This window comes from Lissotriton helveticus, chromosome 1_1 (assembly GCF_964261635.1).
Source record: "Lissotriton helveticus chromosome 1_1, aLisHel1.1, whole genome shotgun sequence".
In the NCBI taxonomy this organism is placed as follows: domain Eukaryota; kingdom Metazoa; phylum Chordata; class Amphibia; order Caudata; family Salamandridae; genus Lissotriton; species Lissotriton helveticus.
Window position 1 is genome coordinate 433048031 of NC_136057.1, and position 26058 is coordinate 433074088.

Consider the following 26058-nt stretch of genomic DNA (forward strand, 5'->3'; position numbering starts at 1 on the left):
GGCATACCTGGTCTCAGTTGGGGTGAGGGCTTTGCTGGCGAATGCTAGCGCTGTCCATTGGCCGGGTTCGTGTTCCTGAGTCAGCACCGCGCCGAGGCCTACCGGGCTGGCGTCAACTAGCACCTCCGTTCGCTTTGTGGGGTCAAAATAGGACAGGGTGGCTTTTTCCAGGAGAGCATCCTTGATCCCTTGGAATGCTTCGTCTTCTTTCAGACCCCACTGCCAGACAGCATCCGCCTTGGTTAGCGCCCGTAGTGGTTCACTCCAGGTGGCTAGGCCCGGTATAAATCGACCACAGTAAGTGGCCATCCCAAGAAAGCTCCTTATTTCTGTTGGGGATTTTGGCGCTAGGGCATCCTTGATTGCCTTGGACTTCCTCGGGTCTACCTGGATACCTTCCTGATTGAAGACGTACCCGAAGAATTCTATGGAGGTCTGGAAAAACTGACACTTTTCCTTGTGAAGTGTTGCTCCATGGGCACTCAGTCTCCTCAGGACGTCCCGGAGATGTTTGTGATGTTCCGAAGCGGTGGCCGTATGGATCAGAATGTCATCGCTGACATTGATTACCCCAGGCAGACCGGACAGAAGCTCTCTAACGGTGTTTTGGAACACTTCTGCCGCCGAGGAGATACCAAAGTTCAACCTCTTGTACCGTCGTAATCCTAGGTGGGTGCTAAATGTGGTGATAAAACAACTCTCCTTCGCCAATGGTAGCTGGTGGTATCCTGCGTTCAGATCTATTTTCGAAAACCACTTTGACCCATTTACGTCCGCAATGATGTCGTCCATGGTAGGGGTCAGGTGTCGCTCCCTCCGGATTGCGGTGTTTGGCAGTCGCATGTCAATGCACAACCGGATTTCTCCCGGTTGTTTCGGCTTTTCCACAATAACCACAATGACGCCTAAACCTTCCAGCTTCTCAAATTCTCTCTCCACCAGTGGCCGTAGGTGGAACGGAATTCGGCAATGTCGTAGGGCGATGGGAGTGATTGATCTATCGATATGCAATTTGATTGGTTCACACTTTATACAGCCCAGGCTCGTGAAGAGTTCGGGGAATCGTCCCAGTAGCTCGTCCATGGTTTCGCCTTCCCTCTGACGTGCCTGTCCCAGTTTGAAGACTTCAAAGTCTAGGTTCAGCTGTGGGTCAAAATGACTGTTGAGGGCAGTGACAGCAGCGTCATAATTATCAGCCGCCCCAGTGTTGGGCAGGTGTTTGAAAAGTTTGAAGATCTCATCTCCTGCATAGTGTAGTAATAGGGACCTTTTCACTGCTTTGTCTGTCTCCCTCGTGACCACAAAATAGTTTTCCAGTCTCTCAAGCCATATTTTCCAACGTGGGGACGCCGTAGACGGATCCTCCATTTCGCTGAATGGTGGTAGGACCCCAGATGCGGCATGTTGGAACGGAATGTTAATGGTGGTTGCTGGTGCGTCTTCATCCGCCATGGTAAGGTTTTGTTAGGATGATCACCCCCTCTTCCCCCTTACTGCAGGCTTATCGGGATAGTGCGGGCCTCCGCCGAGCGTTTCCTCCTTCTCACCGACCACGTGGCAGCGGGGCGGCCTACTTCAGCTCCGTCGAGTATTTCCACGGGCGTCTGGGTGTGTAGAGTTGCTGGAAACCTTCCGCGAGGCAGGACACCGCCCACACTCCCTTCAGGGCGCAGTTGGGGCCACCAGGAGATGTCTGCAGCTTCTCACGCGAGATGCGTGAGTTTTGGTAGGGCTCCACGCGTACCCGTGACTCACGCGAAATGCGTGAGGTATGGCAACTGGTCGCACTGCCGGTCCGGTTCCACCTCCCAACACGCCGGCTCTTGGGGGCAGCCACTGGGACCTCCAGCGACACCGATGTACAGCGGCAGGGGCGGCCAGGTGAGGAGTCAGGCAGGGCAGATGCCACAGGCAGGCGTGCTGTAGGGCCGCGCGAAGGAACAGGGCGCTCCGCTTCGGTCTCCGGTACACGGGCGAGGGTTGAGTCCCCTCTGCTCGTCGCCAATGTAGTGTTTTGGGTTGTGGCCCTGATTGGCCACCCTGGTTACTGCTGGCCTTTGCACGCGTGGGCCGGAGCAGCGAACAGACTGCAGGCACACACGCTGTCGTAGTCGGAAGTGACGTCCCCGAGCGGGCGTCCTCCTTTTATTCAACCCCGCAGGCCACGCCTGGCCTGCGGATGCGTGTGTGCGTGCGACCACTAGACCGCTGATGATATTACATCATGCAACTAACAACCATTGACAAAGCCAATAGTCCTGACTTCTTGTTAAGTATGATGTTACTTGTTGCATCATGTATCTGGATGCAATGACAGAAAACAACAAAATACTAGTCAGGCGGCACACTATGCTAAGCACAAACGTTTAGCTTACGTGTTTTTAAGCCACGCCCTTAATTACATTAGCTAGTCCCCCGAGAGACCCCCCTAGTTTTTTCATCCCACTTAAAGCCCTGCCCACATAGCATGACCTTATCCACAGTAACACATGTCTAGTGGGACTTGAGCGGAACATGAAATGCAGGTCTTGTGAATACCTGCGTCATTCACAGGCATCTCCATTCCTACAGCGTTGGACTTGGATGCTATGCTAAGCACAGTAGCCCGGTCTGAGTGAGTACGAAGGGGGAACCCTCCATGTACTTTGCAGGGAGGGGGAGGCCTCAAGTTTCGTTACGCCAGTGCCACACAATCAGTGTGTAGATGCCTGTGGCACTGAAGGTGCAGCAGTAGTACAGAGTCATCGAATGCTTGGTCGGCCCCCAGACCCTGCTGCAGTCTGCCTTGAGCCCTCACCTCAGTGGCAAGGATGGAAGACTCCTCTTTGGATCCCAGAGTGGTCAGCGGTGGCACATGTCCACTTTGAGGTAGAAGCCCTGCATCAGACATCAGATAGTCCAGGCAGCAGATGTGGTGCAGAATCGCAGCCCCTGCGCGTGTATGGTTTCTCGAGGTCTTACTGCCCCCTGAAGTGGGTTGAAGAACCCATAAAACGGAGCCATGCTGGGGCTCTGTGGCTTAAAATCCCCCAAGGAGCCTTTCTAAGCCACCGCTTCTCCCCCACCCCAGACATATAAACCATGAGAATAGACTGAAATAAGCTACACAAGAACAACAGCAGGACCATCTCAAATTCAGGAAAGACCTAAAAAAAGACAGACTTGTTGTGATGTGCAACCATCCCACTTAGCGAACCATCCTTACTTCCATGGCCTCTATCGCCTGTGCTTACCTTGTAAACTGTATGAGGGATACCTTCACCAAGCAAAGCTGGCTTCGAGAACCCTAAAACCCCCTATAATGCTGCACATAGACAGTAGGCGCATCGACAGTGTGTGCATCACGCGCAATTAGTCAGTAGCTGCATTGTTTAAATTAAAAACTCACCACGCAGCCTGCTTCCCTCGCACAATCCTCGCATTCGTCCTGCAGCTTTCCTGAGGGTGGTGATATTACAGACCGAGCCGCGGATGATGTAACGAGCGCTGTCCTTTGCCCCCACCGGTTTTGTTTGCATTTCTTTGAAGTCAACCGTGGTGATCAGTGCGTGTTACAAACCTGCAGTGACCGGATAAAAGGTATTCCGCAACCCTACTTTTCATTAATCCAGACATATAATGCGATTAGCCTTAAAGAAACAGGGCGCGCGTTTCTCTACCTTGTGGGGAAGAAGTAAACAGTGTACTTCTCGAGAGAATTTAGCCACTGAAGGTATCCGAAAACGAAAGGCAAGTAAAGTCCCAAGCAATGTTACACCCGAGACTTTTCAAGTCCTTATTCGCCTCACCTTCAGTACTCGCTTTTCTTACGGTGCCCAAGAATTCTTTACAACGCAGATTTAGATTTTTTTCATGAAAACTCGATAGTTGATGGTGAAGGATTTCAAGGATATACTACTTCAACTGCAGTGTTCATATCTTACGCTACTACCAAATATAATTCTAATCCGATGTAGTAGCAGCCCTTCCGGGTGTTTACCACAGCAGGACACGCAGCTCCTATACTCAAAGCACCTGTAAACACACAATCCAAAGGTTTCTTTTATACATCTGCTCCTTGATCTTTGGCAATGTTTAACTCATGAGCATTCTGCTGTCATTTTCAACTCTGTGGCCCCGGAAGGCGCCGCGGTGAGGGGAGAGAAAAAGCACAAAACTTGGTTGCTAAGAGGTGCAGAGAAGCAAAGAATATTTTTTTTAAACCAAAGTAAAACGCCTGCAATGTATTGACGTTTGTTTTCCGGTGTGTGGTTACGTCTAGTGAGTCAAAAGCCCCACAGTGGTTAATCAAAAAATGCTACGAAAAGAACTCGCAGTCTTATTAGGGGGAAATTAAATTATGAAAACTAAAATGGACGTGCCAGTCAGGGGTACCAGTATGGGTCATGCTAATTTCTGCTGTGGCTACATTTGCTAAATTCATAAGAACAGTGCTACACCATATGGGACAAGACACTTCTTTACAGACATGGGTGTAAATCCATACAGAACACTGTTAAGTATATTCAATAAAAAATTACAGTGCTTTATTCAGCTAGACACATTTTGTTTGAGCTGTTAGTGGCCTGGTTTATGGCCTGTTGGGTCAGGTTTTACTGTACTATCCCTGATATTACCAGAAACATGGTCTTCAACAGGCACAAATGCATGCAGTCTCCCATACCTTGCAAAACACTTAGGCCCTCATTTTGATGTCAGTCGGAGGATTTCCAACCGACATCTTCGGTTTCAGTTTTGACTTTCCGTATTACAATGACGGCGGTCGGAAGTGAAACCGGATGGTCATTGTGGTTGGCAAATTGGAACCAGTATGTAATCCCTTAAGGATGGAGTTTTTATCCCTCGTTTTGAACCTTCCTTTAAAAATACCTAGCACCTATTTTAAAGAGCTAGATTCTGTCATTGGAAGTTTTATATGGTCTAAAAAAAAAAACAGCCCAGGGTAAAAATGGCTATTTAAACTTGATACATCTCTGTGGGAGTTAGCATTGTCACACTTCCCTGTCATATTATCAGGCTGCCCTAGTCAATTCTATGGTTCAATTAGCAGCAACAACTACCGTTTAGGAAAACTTTCTACTATGTCGCTTGGTCAAGGAAACTCAAATTGGTTAACCAGTTTTTCTTCGTAGTGCCAATCTCCTCAAGACCATGTGGTATAAGGTTTTAGAGACCCTGGCATTGTGTATTCAGACTTTTTTAAATGATGGGAAATCCCGGTATGTCATGCCTATACTCAGATACAAGATTGTGAGATCTGGGAGTTGACATTATCCAAAACTACACTACAGTCATGGCTAACAGAGTATGAGAATTTGGGTCATTTCTAGAACTCTGAAAGCTGATCTCTTGGGACTCTATAACTCAACAATTTGGCAGCCAGATCCGTGGTTACTGTTTAGCTTTAACCAAATAACTAGATTTCTTTAAGACAACTATGAGGTAATGAAGAATGAGATTTTTTTAATGGTTCATCGATTAAATGTGACTAAGCTTGTGGGAGCCTGGCATCAGATCTTCAGCAGCAGGCTTGCCAGACTCTGTTGCCCAAGTTGTTGCAAAACTTTTCTCAGGATTCTGGCTGTAGGTCTAATATTAAAGAATGGCAGTGCTCAGCGAGTTAGGGCATAGATCACTCAGAGCTGCCAATTTTAAAAGGATGACATTTTTATCTAGAGGGACTGCATACTACACACCGCAAGCTACATAGAATGTCCCCTTCCTACCCAGACCAATGTTGTAGATGTAAAGCAGCTGATTGGGGTGGCTGGGTCCATACCTTTTTTGAATGTTCCATGCTCCATCAGTTTTGGGAGGTGGTCTTTCAGGTAATCAGCTAAACCTTCAATGCCGCAATCTCTCCGACTTCTATGCTTATGTTTTTTCACTCCTCTTATGAGGTCTACCATCTACGTAAGAATGAGCAATGCTTAATATCAATAGCCAGGACTTGCAGTGGCTTGATCACTGATGTTACAGTGCTGGAAGACTGACACGATCCCATTGTATTCTACATGGTAACACAACATGGTTAGAGCTCAAGTTTTTTAAAAGGCTTACGCTAAACAGGTAGACGATCTCCAGAAACGTAACGCAATTTGGGGAACCTTCACCTTGTTGTAATGCTCATTTTGGTCCAGGAGCTCTAGAGTATAGATTTAGGTCAATCATAGCTGACACAAGATCTGCCGTTTCCCATGTTTGACGCTTATTTTCATAACTAATATTTATTATTAATTTGACTGTGCAATGCTCTTTGCCCATTTGGAATGTAATAGGCACTGGATGTTTTGTTATTTATTACTATTTATTGATGCAAATATTTACTATTGATTCTAATAATTAATTCTCGTTTGCACTCCTCCGCTATAAAAGGTAATTTTTGGTCTTGTGAAGGCGATTACTATATTTTTGCCTATCTTTTTGTGTCTTTGTCCTGCTCAAATGGAAATTTCTTTAAAAAAAACAAACTTTAAAACTACCTTGATTTACAGATGTGGGCCACAACCTGCTAAGCAGCTTGTTACTCAATTTATCATCATAAACGTGCTTAAAGATACATAGATGTCGTACAGCTGACAACATTGAAATGCTCCTTTTTTCTACACAGTTTTGGCCTGCTGTATGGGTACAGTAGCTTTCCAAGACACAAAAGGTGATGGGAGGAATGCTTTCAATAAGTCACTGGAAATCACATTCCAAACCATCGTTCTATTGCTCACCAAGCCACCTCTGATTAGACCCAGCCATATGCAAATCAGTAATGGTTCCTCCTCAATAGGAACAGTCCAGCCCAAACTGCCAGCCGGGTCCTCTCTGACCTGGAACACAGGCAACCCAAGACCGGTTTCGACTTACTGGACGTCTTCAGTCGGGTGTAACTTGGTTCCATTGGTGCAGTGAGCAAGTACAGTAACTTCCATCTGGCTGGTAAGCAGGGTTGGGGAGGCAGGGGGGTGTGACGGGGACAGGGGGAAGGAGGAGAAAATTCATATTCCTTACACGGGTGACTACAAATTATAAGAGACAACCAACTTTTCACACAGAACGTCTGATCTAGGTCCCAAAATACATGGGTGCCTCAAGAATGCCTGTTTAAATTGAAAATTAGTCAAGCATCAATTAAATCAAAATAACTGAACATTGAAAAAAGTAGCTGGTCGGGCACAGAAATTCACAACATATATGCTGTATGAAGCTTAATAACTAAGGAAGTGATGGGACTGCAAATTTGTAAGAAAGATTGTGGCATGATTTAATAATCGATTTAAACTATACTGACTTATTTGGTTATGCTTTTCGAGTGGGAAATAGGTTTTCTTGCTTTACCGGTATTATAGATTTTATTCATTTCTTTTTTTTAATAAAACTTTACGTATATTGTGGACGTTGCTGAAAAATTACCATTATGGACAAATGATAATAATAAGTCCTAAGTTCACAAATGAGTTTCATGTTTCCCCAGAATCATTTGTCTTGCCTCTCAGAAAGCAAACAAAGTGCCTTATGCTCCAGTGAGATGACAAATACATGTTCTAGGTCCAATGGTGCAGTAAGGATGGCTTGAGACCTGATTGGTATCACGGAAAATGCCAGCATATGATCAGGTTAGGAAGTTAAAGCCACAACTTTAAAAACTGACCAGAACAGTCATGGCTGCAATAGATTCTTATTAAACAGCTTGATGTAACTAACTAAATAAATTCATGAATACATCTTTTCTGATTAGTACAATTTGATCACCTAGCAAAATTCAAAACTTTTTGGCACTATTTGAAATAAACAGATTAATCATTATTCACCCCAACGATTCTTCAGGGTTGTAAATCTCACAATGAATCTTCGAACCTCTAACCTGTTATAGCTTCTTCTGGCCACGGGATGGCATTGAGCATTGAACCGCCCAGGTGAACAATGACCTTCTTTCACCCTTACACAAGGACCACATGCATACTACTGCACTGGAAATCCCGGATAGGCTAGACACATTTCTAAATTACCACTCCCAACAAAATAATGGAAGAAGGATACACATCAACTCTAGAACTTTGTGGAAACTTACAAAATTCTCCATGATGTGACCCGGATTAAGACAAATCGAGACAGATGATGTCCACCTTAGCAGATATCAGGAAAAATCTCCTCGCATATAGTCCAGATCCTATATGTGTTGCCACCAGTATTTGATACACTAGACTATGGTATGCTCCATGACCGTTTGGAAAATAGACACAAATTAAGTTCCAAATGTTGGTGAATTTTGCACCATATCAGTCAGGTAAAATCCTTTCCCTGCAGGTAGTGTCATGCAGTCACATTAGGAGGTTACAAGCTTGAACCTCATTGTCGAAACGGTGGTTGCCAGTGAAATTAGGAACCTATGCCATTAAAATGTGAACTCTAACTGTTGCGAGCTAACGTATATATGCTCTGTATTGATATAATGGGTGTCGACAGATCAGGCGTTACAATACTTATGTTTGTCACAAACAACATCCTGTATGTAATAAGGTGACTACTTGCTGATAAAATAAAATATGTTTTGAAAACAAATGTGTACTCTTTTCCATGATTCTAGCCTCTGTCAAGCACCCATCTCTCCTTCTGTATGCCGCTAGCCTTCCTGATGTAACCCTCTAACTGATGCATATATTAATAAGCCGTGAGCAGTTTGACAACCATTGTTCAAAAAGATGGGGATATTAGTAACTTATTTTTGTTTTATTGGTTATTGCCTTTGCTATGAGTGGTGTTATTATGTGCAAAACACAACATTGAAGTGCTATTGCTACCTTCTGTTTTCAAGTTCTTACTCTGAAGCCTCCTCCGAAAGAACATCTGCCTATCTAAGCCTTCATTATCTAGACGTTTATTTGTCCAACTCAAGTAGAACCAAAGGAACAGTGACTGAGTTTGTGGGTCTTCATTTTTGTAATCAATTATCAAGTAACACTTCATCTATATTTATTTAGAGACAAAATATATCCATGCTCTAGATCAGGTATTTACTCTCAAAGCAAATCTTCAGATTTTTCCTGGCTAAGACCCTCAGTAACATCAGAACCATCATTCGCATTCATTCCGAAGCAGTGACAGACGCTTCTGATGAGGTGAATGATATTAAAGATCATGTTATACATCACAAGGTCTTTTGTGGTGATTGGACCTCAACAAACTAGTTTGCTGATAACTCTAAGCTTTGAATCAGTTATAAAAAAAAATGATTCTTTTGTCAAATAAACCATGCACAGCCATACATTACAGTATATGTTAGTATATTCCCCCCTCCCATCGCATCCCCGTTATATCTTGTCTAATCCCTCTGATGGAATCAGCTTATTGTTCATCTCATATCATTTGCATTCTCGACCATCTGTCTACCTATTTCCCCTCTACCATTACATCCATTTCAAAACTTATGCAGATCTTCGGGATCATTAAAGACTAGGAGAAACAGACCCAACCAGAGGAAATCTTGCAGGGAATTGGCCATCAAAAGCTCATCAGATATGAAATGTCTTCATCACCACCCAGAGTCTCAAAATGTAACCATGAAAAAGTATCACAGAATACCACTAACATTATAGACTAACAGATTTATCGACCACTTAGCAAAGGAACATGAACATTCGAGACACAATTCTGGAAGATGCGTAGTACATTTGTTTTTAGCTCGAGCATTCGAGACCTCTTGTATATACTTTAGTATATACTTACATTGGTATGTATAGGTGTATGTACTTTGTGGGCTCTGGAGATAAGCCGTAGGACTGGTCTGCTACCTCTAAGGGACTTTTTTTCTGCTCAACTGCCTCTATTTAACTGTCTTGATAGAAAACAACCAGCAGTGGTCAGTAAAATACCAGAATTGCTTTCTTCTGAAGGACTTTCTTTTTTAAAAAAATTCTGCCAATGCCTCTATTTAACTTTCATGATAGAAAACGACCAACAGAGGTCAGTAAAATACCAGAATCATTTCAGCATTCTCTAGATTCCATAGAAATTGTCTTACAAAAGCACCCATAGACAACAATATTGTTTTTAAATCTTGTATTTTCAGTGATATGACCACCGAAGGCCCTAATTTTATATTAAAAACAGAGCTTTGGACTATACCATTTCCCGCTAAAAAGCAATATTTCTCTCCATGTGTTCCCATACCTGGCGTGTCACGCAGTTTGGTGCTTACTTTCCCTGCATGTTAAAGAACAGTAGATGTTTCAGCACCCAGGCTAATGTGCTGCATAGCTAAATGCATATAAGGTCCCAAAGGAGAGACCGACTGCATTGCAAATGCTGGTTTACAATGGCGGGGTTCTATCATTTGGGTCTGTCAGCAGTTTTAGATACCGTGCCCATGAGACTTTTCTCCTTGTGCATGTGAATGGCTGGTTTAGAACTCGTGAGTACCTCTAGTGAGAATCAGCTCTAATAATATTAGTAAAAAATGGGAATGCACTTCATCCAGTCTTTTTAAATTCGTATTGAAATCTCAGTCTGGATAAAGAATGATTCATTACTGCAGTGTGTACTCTGAAGTGAAGTGACTGCCGAAGTCGCAATGGCGGTCCGCGGGCTGCCAGTCCACCCGCCGTATTACGACTTTGGCAGTTGGAATGCCACTGGACCCCTGCTACTGCCGGGGATCTGCAATCTTGCGGCAGTGGCGCAGCGGTCCGAGGAAGTAATATGCTGCCGGTGCTGCTGTGGCACTGCTGAGAATATTATGAATTTCCTAAACGCCCTCCTTCTTATGGAGATGAACCCGCCATGAAAAAGGTGGCAGTGAGGAAACTAAGGGGGCCCTAGCAGGTCCCTCTGTCACCTCTGTGCATGGGAGTGCATGCAGAGGGGGCACATGGTGTGCCCCCTGTATATCTGCACCCCCAGTTTCTGCACAGCAAGAAATGCATGACACTGTGCAATTCTTACCATGCAGGAATGTACTTCAGCAGTCCCACAGTGCTGCCTTTTAATGGATCTCCTTTGAGTCTCGTGACCGCCGCAGCACACACCGCCAGCTAGGATTAAACTCGTAATCCAGCGGGCGGTCTGACTTCGAGTTTGGCGGTCTTCCTGTAGGGCACTGGGATGGTGGGCCGCAGGAAGACGACCAAACTCGTAATCAGTCCCTGAGTCAACTAAATTATTTTCTAATCATCAACATAGTTTGCTGGACAGTATAGTACTGCTATATCTTATTTATCATCCTGGTTACCGGTGTTCAAAACGCCAGGTCGTCCTGCAGTCTATTACAATCACCATTTATTTAAAAAGCTTAACCTAGCAGATAGATTTACGTTTTAATTTGGTTTTCAAACTTACATTTTTAAACTGTGGACAGTTCAGTACTATGTTATGTACATTACGTGTATAGTTAATTTCACACACATCACAGCGGAGCTCATCTAGGAAAGAGGACGACTGATCATAACTTAAAGAACACCAAAATTACTAAATATTTCAGCATGTGTACAAATAAATTCATATTAAAAGCAACATATGAAATGTACAGTAATCATGATCAATATTATGTAGACATCGTTCACATTATGGAATTATTTAGAGTCTTTATTGGTAATAGAAGGAGCACTGTGGAGCCACTAACAATGGTTATACTTGCTATTGTCCAGGCAACCTTTGTGTGCTTGACAAAAGCGGGACTGCAGGGACATCTTAAGGATTTGGGGTCCCCTGTTCACAATTAGCTTTGAATTTAGGATCCCGTTTCAGCTTCATGCCCTCTTTGGTCAGGTCACGGAGAGTGCACAGGCACACTGGTCCGAATTCTAAATGTTTTTATATCTAATAATCAGGGAAAGTGATGTGTGCTTTCAATACTATAACACAGCAGCAGCTCGATAATATTACTGCAAATAATCTCAGTGACACCCTCTCATTTCGTATATGTGAGGTCCTGTTTTGATCTAGAAAAACCTTTTTATGCCTGTTGCCTGAAACAAACGCATTTCTTTGCAGAATGTCTGTTATAAACTCTCACACATCACCTACATTAAAAATAAATTAAAGGAAAACGGTATACAAAACATCCTGTTTAAGAATCATTTAAGGACATCAGGGCAAGACGCTCAGCAGAACAGAGCTGTCTACATCAGGGTGCCCCGAAAATGCTGGGGCTCTGAGCCAGAGCCCACTTTGCCCATGTCTCAAAACGCCTCTGTGGGAATGTAGTTCACGCAATGCAAGTGCCGTGCGGGAACATATTCTGGAATTCAGATGGGGAGGAGTGTCTAGTAATTCTCTAGTGGGTAGAGAGAATGTCATCTCATAGCGGCCATGTGGGACTACAGTTCCGAGGATAAGAATACAATCCAGGAACAGATTCCCAAAATTGGAACGGGGAGGACTGCGTTGTCACGCAATAGAGGACAAGAAGAGAATGTTCGCTAGTGATCATCCCATAATGGTCGTCCTCTTTGGAGAAACTCATTTCAGGAGAGCAGAACCAAATCCCAAAATGCAATAGTAGTATGGGGACTGGTGCAGAACAAGACTCTACAGGATTATGTATCATAACCATGGAGAACAAACAATGATTTATTTCAGGGTTCTCCAATGTCGCTCCTGGAAGGCTGGATCTATGCCAGATTTTTTAGATCGCTACATTTATCTGAATGTGGATGTGCTAAAAATCTGGAATGGATCTGGGCCCTCCAAGACTGATAATGGAGATATCCAATTTATATGAAGTGATTGTCATTGTTACATCTCAATGGAAATCAAATTCCCAGGAAATGTTTGCATTATCCAAACACATGTTCAAATAGAGAATTACATTGTTTCTCAAATATGAATGTAACATAACGAAATGAAAAAACAAGAGGCGTTTGGCAAAACAGGAACATGTTGGTTTAATTCAACGCAGTGGACGGGAGAGTCTCAACAGAATGTGTCTGAGGAAAGTCTCTTGGTGTACAAAGTTTTGGCTGGTTTTATACACATCTTGGAAATATAAACACATTTCTGCATTCTTAAAAGGCATTACAGTCGTAAATTAACAGGGTTGGGCATCTTGGTAAGGACACAGATGGCACTCGAACTCGGGGAGAGCTAGTGTGGGTCAGTAAGTATGGGTCCAGATGTTCAGCAAGAGGAACGCGTGATCACTATGTGTGGTATTCATGTTGTGTCCTGATTGGCTGAGTGTTTCTATCTACATGTGGATTTTGCTTTGTGATATTTTTGGGGAACGCGAGTCTTTGGCCAAATGTGTTTTATTTGGGCCAATTGCTGTGGACTTGTTTGTGGAGCTACTATCTATCTGTAGGATAGATCAAGGTATTCCCTTCGCGTACGTTTATCTTGGGGTTAAGAGAAGCCACACATGTGACCTGTTATTCGATAAATGTGGTTGCGGGTCGAAGGGTCTATCTGTTCACGTATCTAGGACTTGGGGTTGATGGGAAACTCCTAAAAATAATATGGGAGTTGCTAGTGTTGTTTTTATCGACATTCTCAATAGCTTGTGTTTAGTTGTAATAGCGTACTTTGGTATTGTTTTTACAGATATTGACATGGTCATGCATTCCTAGATCATGACAATAACGGATATCGCTTTTACTGGTAACAACATTGTCATTTGTACATGGATTATTGCTACAGGAGGCGCTAACGTTACTCTCTGCGCCCAGAGGCGCACTTAACCATCTTGCGGTCCCCTCTCCGTGGGAACCGTGCACCGCCACATGCCTGCCGCTGTTTGCCGCATCAGTGGGGGGGGGGCCCTGCTTTCGCTCCAGGAGGCGCGGACGTCCATCTCCACGTGCCCGGAGGTGCACTTATCCAACTCGAGGTCCCTGCCCCGCGAGACATGCGCGGGCACAGGCCGGGCCAATCAATGCCCGTCGGAGCCCGGAAGAGGCTGGACCCCCCCTCTGACACCCGGCTAATGGATCACGCTTCCCAGCTCTCCAGGTACTGTCGCGCCTAATCCTATCTCTGTCTATTAGCATTGCACCACTGTGTCTGGGCTACTGATTGCTTTCGATATCTGATCCTACAAGGATTAAATGCAAAGGAGTAGCGGGCACTCTGGATGCATTCATCGTCAGGGCTGAATCACTACTCAGCCACGAGATCGAAAGGACAGAGTGGCGACTCTCATTAGACCCTTTAATATTACAGAGACGCTCTGTTAAAGATTGCAGGAATCGGTTAGCATGAGCTGAAAGACATTTTGTACTTGGCAGCCATCTTAGTTAGCCATGTGCTTGCCATGAGCTTTCTCCCTCTTCCAGAGCAATGCACATGCTCAGAAAGGCCTAACTCAGTGTTTCCCAAACTGTGGTCCGCAGACCCCCAGGGGTCCGTGACACATTCCCAGGGGGTCCATAGGCAGAAGTTTTAAAAGCACAGAAACGTTTCTTGTGTAATTAGCAGCTTTCCAGCAACAATAAAAGTGTCAAGATAATGCCAGTGATTAATGTACCTGCTGGAGAGCGAGAGTTTTGTTCAGTGTCAGCTTTGACTTAACTAATGTAGCACAGAGGGTTAATGTGCCTACTGCAAAGAACGTGTAACATGCATTTTAGAAAAGCAGCATTTTATGTGCATAGGTTTGTGGTTACTGCTTTTGTCACAGAGATTATTTTGTTACTGTGCACTTCATAAGTGGCAATCGTAATCTAGCAGAGGGGCCTATAAACTGTCATCAAAGAGCTGCTTGAAAACTGCATGGTACCAGTTAGTAACTTATGTTTTTTCCCAGTTATTCATTATCCTGATGTTGCTAAAAAGATTTATTTGGGCGGAAATACATTTTTAATGTTACTAGCCACTGTGTTATGTTCTGAATCCTGAGTTTGTTCTTTTCCAGACCAAGCACTCTTTAAAAATGCCTACCAGTATGAATGACATGTAATCCTTGTAGTCCCCTTTACCTTATGTAACATTTTATATACACACATTGATTTACATGTATGATTCATGTCTCTATATGTGTGTGATGTAAAGTGCTCTGACATCCTACAATGGTATGAGAGATGCTATAAAACAAATGAAATCCATGTGACAGAGGGGCTGTTCCTTCAATATAAACTACTAAGGGCCAGATGTACGATCCGTTTTTATATGCGCGAATGGGTTTGTGAACCCATTTGCGCATGCAAAAACCTATTGGGCCATGTACATAGCCTATTTCAGGAGTCGCAATTTGATTGTGACTCGCTAAATAGGTTTTGCAACTTGCTATTTGGAAGGGGCATTCCCTTTAAATTGCGAGTCTCAAAACCATGTACAAATGTTTTTCGGTCGCAAAACATTTGCAATTACCACCTACTTCAAGTAGATGGTAATGCATTTGCAAATGGGAAGGGGTCCCCAGGGGACCCCTTTGCAAATGCATGCAAAATTATTTTTTAAGGGTCCCAGAGACCTCTGCCTGCCCTTAAAAAATGAAACTAAAACGTTTCATTTTCTTTTTTTTTAAATGCATGCGAAATGGGCTGCATTTAAAAAAAAAACTGCTTTATTTAAAAGCAGTCCCAGACATGGTGGCCTGCTGAGCCCAGCAAGCCACCATCCCTGGGAGGGCGGGCATTTCCAATGGGCTTGCAAATTGCGAGAGGCTCATTAATATAAATGAGCCCCGCAATTTGCGACCCCATTGGGAATCCCAAACAGTGTTAAACACACTGTTGTACATTTCATTTAGCGACTCGCAATTTGCCACTTGCATTGTGTCGCCAATTGCGAGGCGCTAAATGAAATGGTCGTACATCTGGTCCCAAAATCCTTAGTACTTTGAGTATATGTTTTGTATGAACACGTTTTTTTTAAATTACTGTTTTAATATTTGAAATTTAACTCATACAAATTGCTTGGGGGTCCCTGGCTTCCAGTGGTGACTCAATGGGGGTCCTCAGGAGTCAAAAGTTTGGGAACCACTGGCCTAACTGATAGAATGCACCTGCTCCTAGTATAGAACTGTCAGGCTATTCCTACTGATGTGCTCAGTTTAGTCACTCCTCCCACTTTGTGGAGCAAGCAAATTTTGTATACCCATATTAGTAATTTTGCATGCTGGTATGTGCCAGGACCTCCCCTTGGTTTTATGCTGACTAATGTAACCTATGCGTATATAAGGCCCCTGTTCTCTGTACTCCTTAGACTGGTTCCTACAGTGGCCTGAGGGTACCGTATGATGCAGTCTCCCTCATTTGAGTTAATAAACTGTTATTTTTAAATTAAAGCTTCTGTGCCAATTTCTTCTTTGTTGGTTAAAAGAACCAGGTGGATCAGTGAACCCCTTAGAGGTTTATATTTCTTCAGCTCGTCATTAAGTATCTCCAATCCAGGTGACGCCCATCAAACGACGTGCCTGTCTACCATGCCTCAAACTTTGTCTTCGACCCCCCTTGCACCAACCTCGGATGCACCTCCTATGGTTGTTTCAAATGGACCAAGTACAGCCACAAGGGCACGGGTCTCCAAAATCTCTATCTGAGAATAAGGTGAGGGAGCCACCAGTGAAGCAAAGGGGCGGGGGGGGGTGCTGGCTCTCAAAATACTAAAGCTATAAAGGGGCTCTGATTTGCCAACTCCGAAGCAAAACAAACTAACTCTGTTAACACACAGACTGATGCTGCATCTTCTACATTAAAATATGGCATCACAGGGGACTCTGCTCTTGTCACTGCTGTGGAGACTGCTTTGGAAATTGCATTAGCTCGTATCAAAGAGTCGATAGATAAGAACTTTACTCTTCTTTGGGACTGCTTAGTACACCTGGACACTGTAATGGACAGTTTGAGTGGTAGAAAAGGGATTCCACAGTCTGATGTTATTGTGGGGGAGAGCTTGCCAATTACAACAGATGCCAATCAGAACCTTAACCCACCAATCCCAACTCCCACTCTGCATAAAGAGTCTTCTTTTGATAACTCATGTGTAACATGCCGCAAAGCAAAAGAACTCTTTATGCCGAAACCTAGCTCTGAGCAGGGAAACACATGGAACATATCCCGGGAGCCTAATATGGAGATCCCAGGGTCATGCAGTACTTACCTTACGCTTACATACCGGTACCACGCGAAGTAACACGAGTAGGAGCACAACAGATAGCCTAAGGAACAACCATTTGAGACCCAAAACAGATGGGTTGAGCTTGCCCCCGGCCACCTGTCCATATGTATTAGTTTTGGCCGGTGTCCCTGCCCTTACAGGGGATCATTGGGAGTCTTGGGTTGACTTATGTAATAAGAGTGTGGATTGGCTAAAAAAGCATAAAAGGTTTCACCCATCCGACATGAATGAGATCAGCATGGCCCGTAGAATTGGGTGGGTTGGTCCATCCCTAAGAATATAGATGGTGACTGTATCGTGATTAACTTTCGTAAGCCCCACATGGTTCGTTGCCTATTGAGACCTTGTGAGCAAACATTTAACCAAAGCACTAGCATCTGTGCACAACCTCTGGGTTATTTTTACAAACCAATACTTAGGCCTACTGTGAATGAGTTTGACCTCCCCTCTATATCTAATAGGTAGACACCCAGGATTGACAACCACCCCCATTGGAACACCAATCATACCCTCTGGATAACTTTCAGGTCTCTGTATCCCCCCTTCTTGTTGATAAGCCAGACGATCAGCAAGTACTAACTAAGGCCAAGGCCGACACAGAGTTGAGTTTTCGGAGTTAGAATGTAGCAGGCCTTCAGTCAGGGCTGGGGGACCCAGATTGGATACGCCTAGTAAAAGAACAGGACATAGTCATGTGCCAAGAGACCAGGGCTACCCAGGAACCACACATCAATGGGTTCCAATGTTATAACATTGTAGCTCCTACCCCTAAGTTTGGTCGCTCTTCGGGGGGGCCTATCTATTGGGATCAATATAGCCGCTGGTGGCAGTATTAAGGCTCCACCAACTAACAGTTGTAGCTTCCAAGCCTTTTAAAAGGAGAGTTTTTTTTACCTGATTAATTTACATAATAATGACTTCGATTCAATTGTCAATGGGAATTTTAATAAGCTTTTCGATTTTATTTCTAACTTAGACTGTCAGCAAGAATCAGCTAAAACCATTGGTATCTTTTTGGGCTGTGATTTTAATGTGAAACTAATAGATATACCACATAGCATAGGGCTCCGCAATTCCAGACCAACTTGTCGTAGGGGCTCAGAGCTGGCTGAATTTGTTAACACACATAACCTCACCAATGTCATGGAAACTGTGGGAGTAAAACACCAATAACCACCCTGAGCCAACATTCAGAGGGAGGGGATTCTCTTACACCATTGATTTTGTCTTCACTTCTCCCCTTCTCATAGACTATTTAATGAAAGCAGAAGTCATTGCAACGAATCATGGGGACCATAATCCAATTAAAACAGCGTTGAGATTAGCCCCCCGGCCCACGTTTATCTCTGAATGTGGGGCCAGGAAATTGATGCCATCCACAGATAATTTAAGATTGACCTGGCGGGGTATCAACAATAATGAATTGTTTCAGACATTGGCAAAGGCCAATATGCACCTTATTAACTCAGGTTTATGAGCCCAGGATCCACATTCTGAGGCTGTTCATGATTTCACCAAACTTTGCCTAGCAATTAAAACCCTACTATCAAAGTCTATTCCCCTTGTGAAACGTGGACCTGGATGGTTTGACTGAGAGTGCTCTTAGGCAAATAGACAATTGCACAGAACCTTGTCATCCAACCCAAGGTGCAACTTAGATGTGAAATTGGCCAGGTAGAGGTAAAAAACTGCGACTACTAGCAGGAAAGGGGATATCCTAAAAGATCGTTGGGAAGCACTATCCAAAGCCGCTGGCATAAAAAAGGGTAATACATTTTGGGCAGCTGTGGAGGACCTGAAGCCATAGGGCAGCTACTAACTCCCATTAGCTGCACCATCACAAGCGAGTCATGGGAAAACCACTTTGCAAAGATTTATGCTGCCCTCGCACAAGAGGCAGATTATTCTGAGCCTGGGTCACTAACTAGAATACCGATACTTCTGTTTGAGGTGGAGGAAGCCATTCAACAGAGCGTGGGCAACAAAGCTCCGGGCCCAGGTGGGTTACCCATTGAACTTAATAAATGTAAACCAGACTTCTGGGTGCCCCTTCTCTTAAATATTTTTTAACAATCTAATGCACGCCCCACTGTCTAGTACTTGGTCCACAACTATCATCGTTCCGATTTTTAAAAAGGGTGATCGCTCACAACCAAATTGCTATAGGCCTATCTCCTTAATAGACAAAAATCTTGGGTAGAGTCCTATACAACTTGATATTAGAGTGGACTGAGGAAAGCAGCATTTTAGAGCCCTGTCAATTGGGCTTCCGAAGCAAAGTAGGCATTAACTAACAATGCCTAAATCTTAATCTAATTATAGGCAAAAATACCATAGCGCAAGCTTCACCAATCTATTTGGCCTTTATGGATTTGACCTCTGCCTTTGACCTTGTCAATAGGTCAAAGCTTTGGTCTATCCTTCTGGCCTATGGACTGGATGAGCCCTTGATGCACTTTTTAGCGCACCTCCACAAAGATCTTAAGGCCCGGGTCAGGATTAGAAGTGCGGGTCAGGTCATCGAAGCAATTAAAGAAGGAAGGGGGCTTGGACAGGGTTTTGTTCTAGCCCCCCTCCTCTTTATTATCTATATCAACGGACTGCATAAAACACTTAAATCATTGACCTATGATGTCCCCAAAATAAATGGCAAAACACTTCCTGTACTACTTTATGCGGATGATGAGGTCCTTATGTGCCGCACTCCAAATTCCTTAGGCATTCTAGTTCAGGGTATTGTTGACCATATGGATAGCCTGGATCTAAGAACTAATTAAAACAAATCTTTTATAATGTCGTGTGGACCTAAGAAACGCCATCTTAATTTCATATCTGTGGGTGACCAGAAACTGATAAGTACTAGTACTTTTCCCTACCTTGGGTTGGTCTTTGCTGCGAACGGCTCCTGGATTGAACATATGGTTCACTCCAGGAACAAGTTCTCAAAGGCCTCCAACTCGATCCTCAGTTTCCCACGCCCAAAGAGAACGGGTGCTATTTAAGCCATTTTAATTTTTTTTTAAATCACAGTGCGTACCAACAGCCATGTATGGTGCTGAGGTCTGGGGTATTGCCAAGAGCCACTGTATGCAACAAGAGATAGATTCTGCAGGAAGCTATTAGGCATACCAATTTCCAGAGCTCAAAACATTTGCCACAAGGAACTTTTATTTTTTTATTTTTCAAAACCTTTATTGAGGAATTACAAGTCAGGTACAGTACACTGTGCGGCAGATAAATGCAAATCGACACATTGGAAGCCAAGTCAAGCAAAAAGAAATAAATCAGCAGTGCCTCACACGAGGCCCTGAGATGTAAAGGCATGGCGCACAGAAAAAAAAAGAAAAATTAAGGGGGGCCCTCCGCACAGGGGGGGCTCCAACAACCCTCCTTTGTTGAAGATAAGAGACATAGGACTGGGCCTAATATGGGAGGGGGAAGACAGTCACCGGACAGCACCGGTGGCCGCCGCGGGCGAGGAGCCGGCGGGGAGCGCGGTAGAGGCTGCGCCGCTGGGAGGGGAGCGGGAATGAAGGTAAGTCACCAGAGGACCCCAGACATCCACTGGTCGGGACCTTGCGAGCAGTAAGTCCCAAAACTCCGATAATAGAGTCTGACATCGAGAGGCGTCCTCCAACCAACTGTTAACCCTCGGAGTACGCCTACGACCCCAGCACATGGCCACCCTACGCTGGGCCAAGACCAGCAGCATCGCAATTAGGCGGCGGGAAGCATCTGGACAGAATTTTATGCCACAAGGAACTTAATTTAAATTTCATTGAGGACTTTATCAGGGCTCGCCCTGCCCTTTTCTGGCTATCCCTATGGAAAAATCCGGCTGCATCTCTAACTAGAGAGATCACAGGCGACTGTATACGGTGTGAGAAAAGGAAGGATATGCCATGGCTGTCAGGAGTATACAGACGCTTATGTAGTGTTAACATAGGAAGTCTTTTTTAAAATCCTAGTACAGCTGAGAGCATGCATAAAAATGTCCTTAGGAACGCACTTTATTCACTTTACAGCACGGAAAGGATTGAAAGGGAATCCAAGAAATCCTCCGTCCTTAGTTATATGACCATCGAACAGACCGTGCATCCCCTGGCCATCTATCTTACCCTGCCTATGAGTCATTGGGAGAGGAGTCTCCTCTTTCGCCTTAGGGCAGGTCCTGTAAAATTCGTATTGTGCTTTCCCCTTCGCCATCACGCAAATCTTGACCACTTACCTTGCCCGTGCGATGACCAGAGTGGCCAAACTATTTTACATTTTTGTTTTTTGTAAATATCATTTAAAGTATACCAAGTGGCTTTAAACTTAGTTTCAAAAAAAATGTATGCCTATCCATCTGGAAAACTCTTATTGAAGTTTACTCACCCTGGCTGACGGAGAGCTGGTTTTCCGCACAGGCACTTTTTTGAGACTTGCCGTGAGGGTACGCCAGATGGTGTCTAAACCCTGAGATTTTATACTATGTATACCTGAGTTTTTATACAAACCTGACATATTTGTATTATGTGTATTTATGTATATTACTAATGGATTTTACTGTGATTCCTTTTTTGTGTATCTTAAAATTGTTATGTTTATTGTGCTTTTATGGATATGACGGTATCCAAATAAAGTGTTTTGAACTTGAACTTGCTACTGCCAGTATCATCACAGTTGTGCAGGCATAGATTATGGCATATTTTGACATTGTGTTTATGAGCCTTGATATTTTCATATGGACACAAGTTATGGCATACGTTGGCATTGTACTTATTGGTATTGTCGGTGTCTGGCCTGGAAACATCATGGTACTCACTGACATCGTATTTACCCATTCCAAAAACAGTTATTACATAAAAATGCCCGAGTGGGTAGAACCGGTCAATACAATGCATATACATCATATAAATAATAATTAGAATACAACTTGGTCTTAACCCCGTCGATGCTCATGACGAGCTCAGCTCGTCATGAGGTATACCTCTAGGGTGCTCATGACGAGCTGAGCTCGTCATGACCACACCCATTATCATTATGGCCCAGCACAGGAGAAGGATCTGTCAAGCAGCCATGAGGTTAACTGATCAAAGTTCATTGAGAATGGAGATATTTTGGGTATGGAAAAGTTAGTTCTGCCAGACGTGCTGAAGATTTCAGATTTGTGGCTGAAGGGCTGGCTATCTGCTAGTTATAAAGGAAATAGGCGTATCATCAAAATGCACCACAGATAATTTCAGGCACCAAAAATATTGGAACGTGTAAGTTGATAATTGTAACTGAAACATGTAACTACAATACCCAGTGAGCTCATCATGCACTCCAAGGTTCCATACACACAGACACATGCAAACTAACTGAGCTGCTGTAAATGTAGTTACAACATATCCTCTTTCCTTAAGGAGACAAAGAGAACAAATAAATAAATAGTTACAACAAATTTGTAAAGAAAAGAGCAGAAAGCCAAAGATAAAGACAGGCAGAAAAGTCCATACTAGGAACAGGATGAAAATGAATGGATGCAAACAGGATGCTACCAAGAAGACGTAGCGAGACACACCACCCCTTCCCTAGGGAACATCATGAAAATATAGAGAAAGTCAGAGAGTAATAAAAATAACGTGTGCAGATCTAAACTAAACACACCATAAAACGGGTACAGGTGAGTACAAAGTAATGTAGACACAAAGTTTACATAGGTAGGGTGAAAACAGTGAAAAGGATGTGCGCACAACCCACACTGCAGACTAGTTAAAGAGTATAGAGACCAGCTCTTAAATACTACTACCCTACGACAAAAGAAACAATCATATAAACTTAGAGCGTCAGCAATACTAAGGTGGTCTAAAGAGAAAAATAAGCAACTCACACAAAATATGTACCACGTAACACACAATTAAAGTGTGAACAACCAAATATAAGTGTTGAATGAATTATTTCAGGCATTGCAGGCTTACTAAAATCGCTGCAATACACATAAACAGTCTTACTCAAATTGCTGTATAAGTCACTTAATGTATAACAGTCTTACTTAAATTGCTGTAATATCCATAAAACAGTCTTACTAAAATTGCTGTATAAATCCTTTAACGTATAACAGTCTTACTTAAATTGCTGTAATACCCATAAAACAGTCTCACTAAATTGCTGTATGAATCACATAAATATTACAGTCTTACTGAAATGCTGTAAGTATCGCTAAAAAATAATACAGTCTTACTGAAGTGCTGTATATAACACTATAAATACTACAGTCTCACTGAAATGCTGTAAAACTTATCACAACAGTATAGTCTTATTTAAATTGCTGCAAGAAACATTAGAAATGTAAAAGTGCCGGAGACACATAAATCACTATAAAACATAAGTCTTACTTAAATTACTGCATGACTTATCACAAACAGCACCGTCTTATTAAAATTGCTGCTTGTTAAAATATAACAGTGTTACTGAAATTGCTGCCAAATCATTAAAATATATCAGAATAACATAAATTACTCAACATATTATCATAAGGAGAACAGTCCTATTTAAAATAAAAAAAAGCTATAGGGAACATCAGAACAGTCAATGAAAAAACTACAAAATATATACCAATTTAATCCAGTAGATGGCAGCATGACCTCGTTTGGTGTATCATAAAACTGTTCATTTTTAAAATTAACTCGTTTTCCAGAGATGAAACTATTCCTTTACAGTTCGAAAATAATATACTGCCAAAAATGATGTAGTATAAATGTTAAAATTCAGAATAAATAAAATCACTTTGCAAATTCAAGCATTTTTAAAAGCTTGGGTGAATTGGCAAACTCAGAATATATGGAGATTGGCATTGCTCAGTTATAGTAGCCAGTTTACACTAGACAAAAGTCACGGTGAAAAGTTGACGAGGAGAGAACCACTTCAGGAAATGCTGAAATAAAGAAGATTAGACGTCTGAAACAGTGAGAGTACCTGCAATATTCTGCCGCATCAAAATCATGTTTGACTGGTAAAGCGGGAATAATCTTGCTGACAAGCCCATGAAGCAGCATTCCCAGACAATCAAAATACCAGAAAGCTGAAAAGCACAAGAATATATGAGGCAGCGTAACCTTGTGAAGAGAATCGTTGAGAAGCAATCGTATGAGGCAAGTCAAAGATCAAGACGGAGGCACGCAAAAGACGTGAATGCTGGGTGGCTCACGGTGAGCCCCACTTGCAGAGCGTCCAAAAGCAGCACGAAAGACGTCACAAGAGGTTCCTGAGGTGCTCCGTGTGTAACCCTGGATCAGGTAAGGTGCGAGAGCACTAGTTTACATTTGAAATACAGTGCAACTGCCAAATAGTACAGGCCTCAGGGAAGGGAAAAAATTATATATATTTCAACAAAGTGAAAATTAAATAGGATTACGATGTTGTTCTCCTCTTCAACAGCCGGCATGAATACTTGCCAGTATTTGCCAAAAGCTCCAGAAAAATACCGAAGACGTCATGAATACATTTAAAAATATTCCTTCGACATACCAGCCTCATCCACTCTAAATGAGCTGATCGCCTCTTGCCAACAAGTCCACTTTAACTCCTCACTGGTCGAGTAAACATCTTTTGTGAAAGGCAGGAAGCTTTACTTGCAGACGACAAGTTATGTTAAAAAAACAGTTTCCTTTCCATTAAGCCATTGCTTAATCTTGCTCGACTGTGTAAACACAATTTCTCCGGTTAAGTTGTAATTAGCTGTGTAATTAATCTTGACAGTTTATGAAAAGAGATAAATGGCTTTGACTTTCCTTGTTGCAGCACAGACTTCCTTGTGTCATTAAAGGCTTTAGAGAGAAAACATCGGTTCCTGAGCTGTCCGGTAATGGACACTGTAATTCACTGAAAATCCACAAATGAAAGCAGGGCATTTCAGATACAGTTCAGACAGTTTTCTCATAACGCTGTTCACTCAGGGCAAAGGCTGACACCAATTTTCTTCAAAGGTTTATAAATAAAGTGAAAGCAGCCGCCTCAGATATGCTCAGTATGCTCCTAATTCATTCACAAACAGCAGTAAGCTTCACTGTATTTAAGGCAGACACGTTGTCCCATTAGTACAATGTCTTTCTTTCTTAATGCTTGTAGAACAAGTTGCCTTTAATGAATTACTTTGAAATGTTTAACCTCTTCTTTTAAGGTAATGCATGTAAGGAGTAAGAAACGCATATGCAGGCTGTCTTGATGATGGTGGACACTGGTGGGGCAAGTGGGCGTTCTTCTCCTAAATTTTAAGGTTTATTTTCTTTAAGTGGTTTCCTTAAGTAGTTCTTTATGTAGTTCCTTATTCAAAATATAAACAGTCTCATACCTCAGGTAGCCAGCAAGCGGGGTTTCTTCGCAGGGTTTCTTTGCCAGATCGTCGCCAATGAAATGAAGTATAAATGGTAGTCACGAGGTAGATCCAAGTAGAGATTTATTAAGTTGTTACAGGATCAATTCATGTTAGTTACAGGATCAATTCAAGATGATATAATGTAAATCCAAGCTAGTACATGGCCCCACCAGGAGCTGATCTTCATAGCTCACCCACTCATTCCAACTGTCACTCCTCCAGTCCCAGGCATACCAACATTCTACGCTGTCATCATGCACTCCAAGGTTCCATACACACAGACACATGCAAACTAACTGAGCTGCTGTAAATGTAGTTACAACACTTTCTATAGGTAAAAATAAAAAATATAAAGTCAAAGGCAGCACAACTTTACTCAGTAAATTACAGTAGAAAAGTGGGTTAGCTCTTCATTAAAAGAAGAATGGCCATCATCTTAGCTTTGAAAACATTGGCTTAAGCAAGTAAATAATGAGGTGATCATTTTAAACTGTCAACACCATATAAAGAGCTAACAAACAGAAATGAACAGTAAAGGAGAGGCTTCTCACTTATGATACTGAGCTGTGGATTCTTGGGAGATCAACACATGTTTGGGTTTAAATAGTATCCTAATTATATACACATATAGATAAATCAACCATAAATTAGAATCACCCTAGGAAGAGTGCTAT

General features: G+C 42.9%; 1 protein-coding gene across 6 annotated transcripts in view; it reads right to left on the reverse strand.

Annotated features, from left to right (window-relative positions):
- Positions 1–26058, reverse strand: part of PPARA (peroxisome proliferator activated receptor alpha) — a 303089-nt gene that overhangs the window by 165287 nt on the left and 111744 nt on the right. Inside the window, exon 1 of one of the 6 annotated variants that reach the window (XM_078673818.1) lies at positions 25361–25606. The exons of 2 other annotated variants lie outside the window; for them this stretch is intronic. The gene's annotated coding sequence lies outside the window, so the exon portion shown is untranslated. Of the gene's footprint in view, positions 1–3388; positions 4025–23985; positions 25607–26058 lie in introns of those variants that run through there. 3 more of the 6 variants (XM_078673814.1, XM_078673813.1, XM_078673820.1) reach the window with 3 other exon arrangements.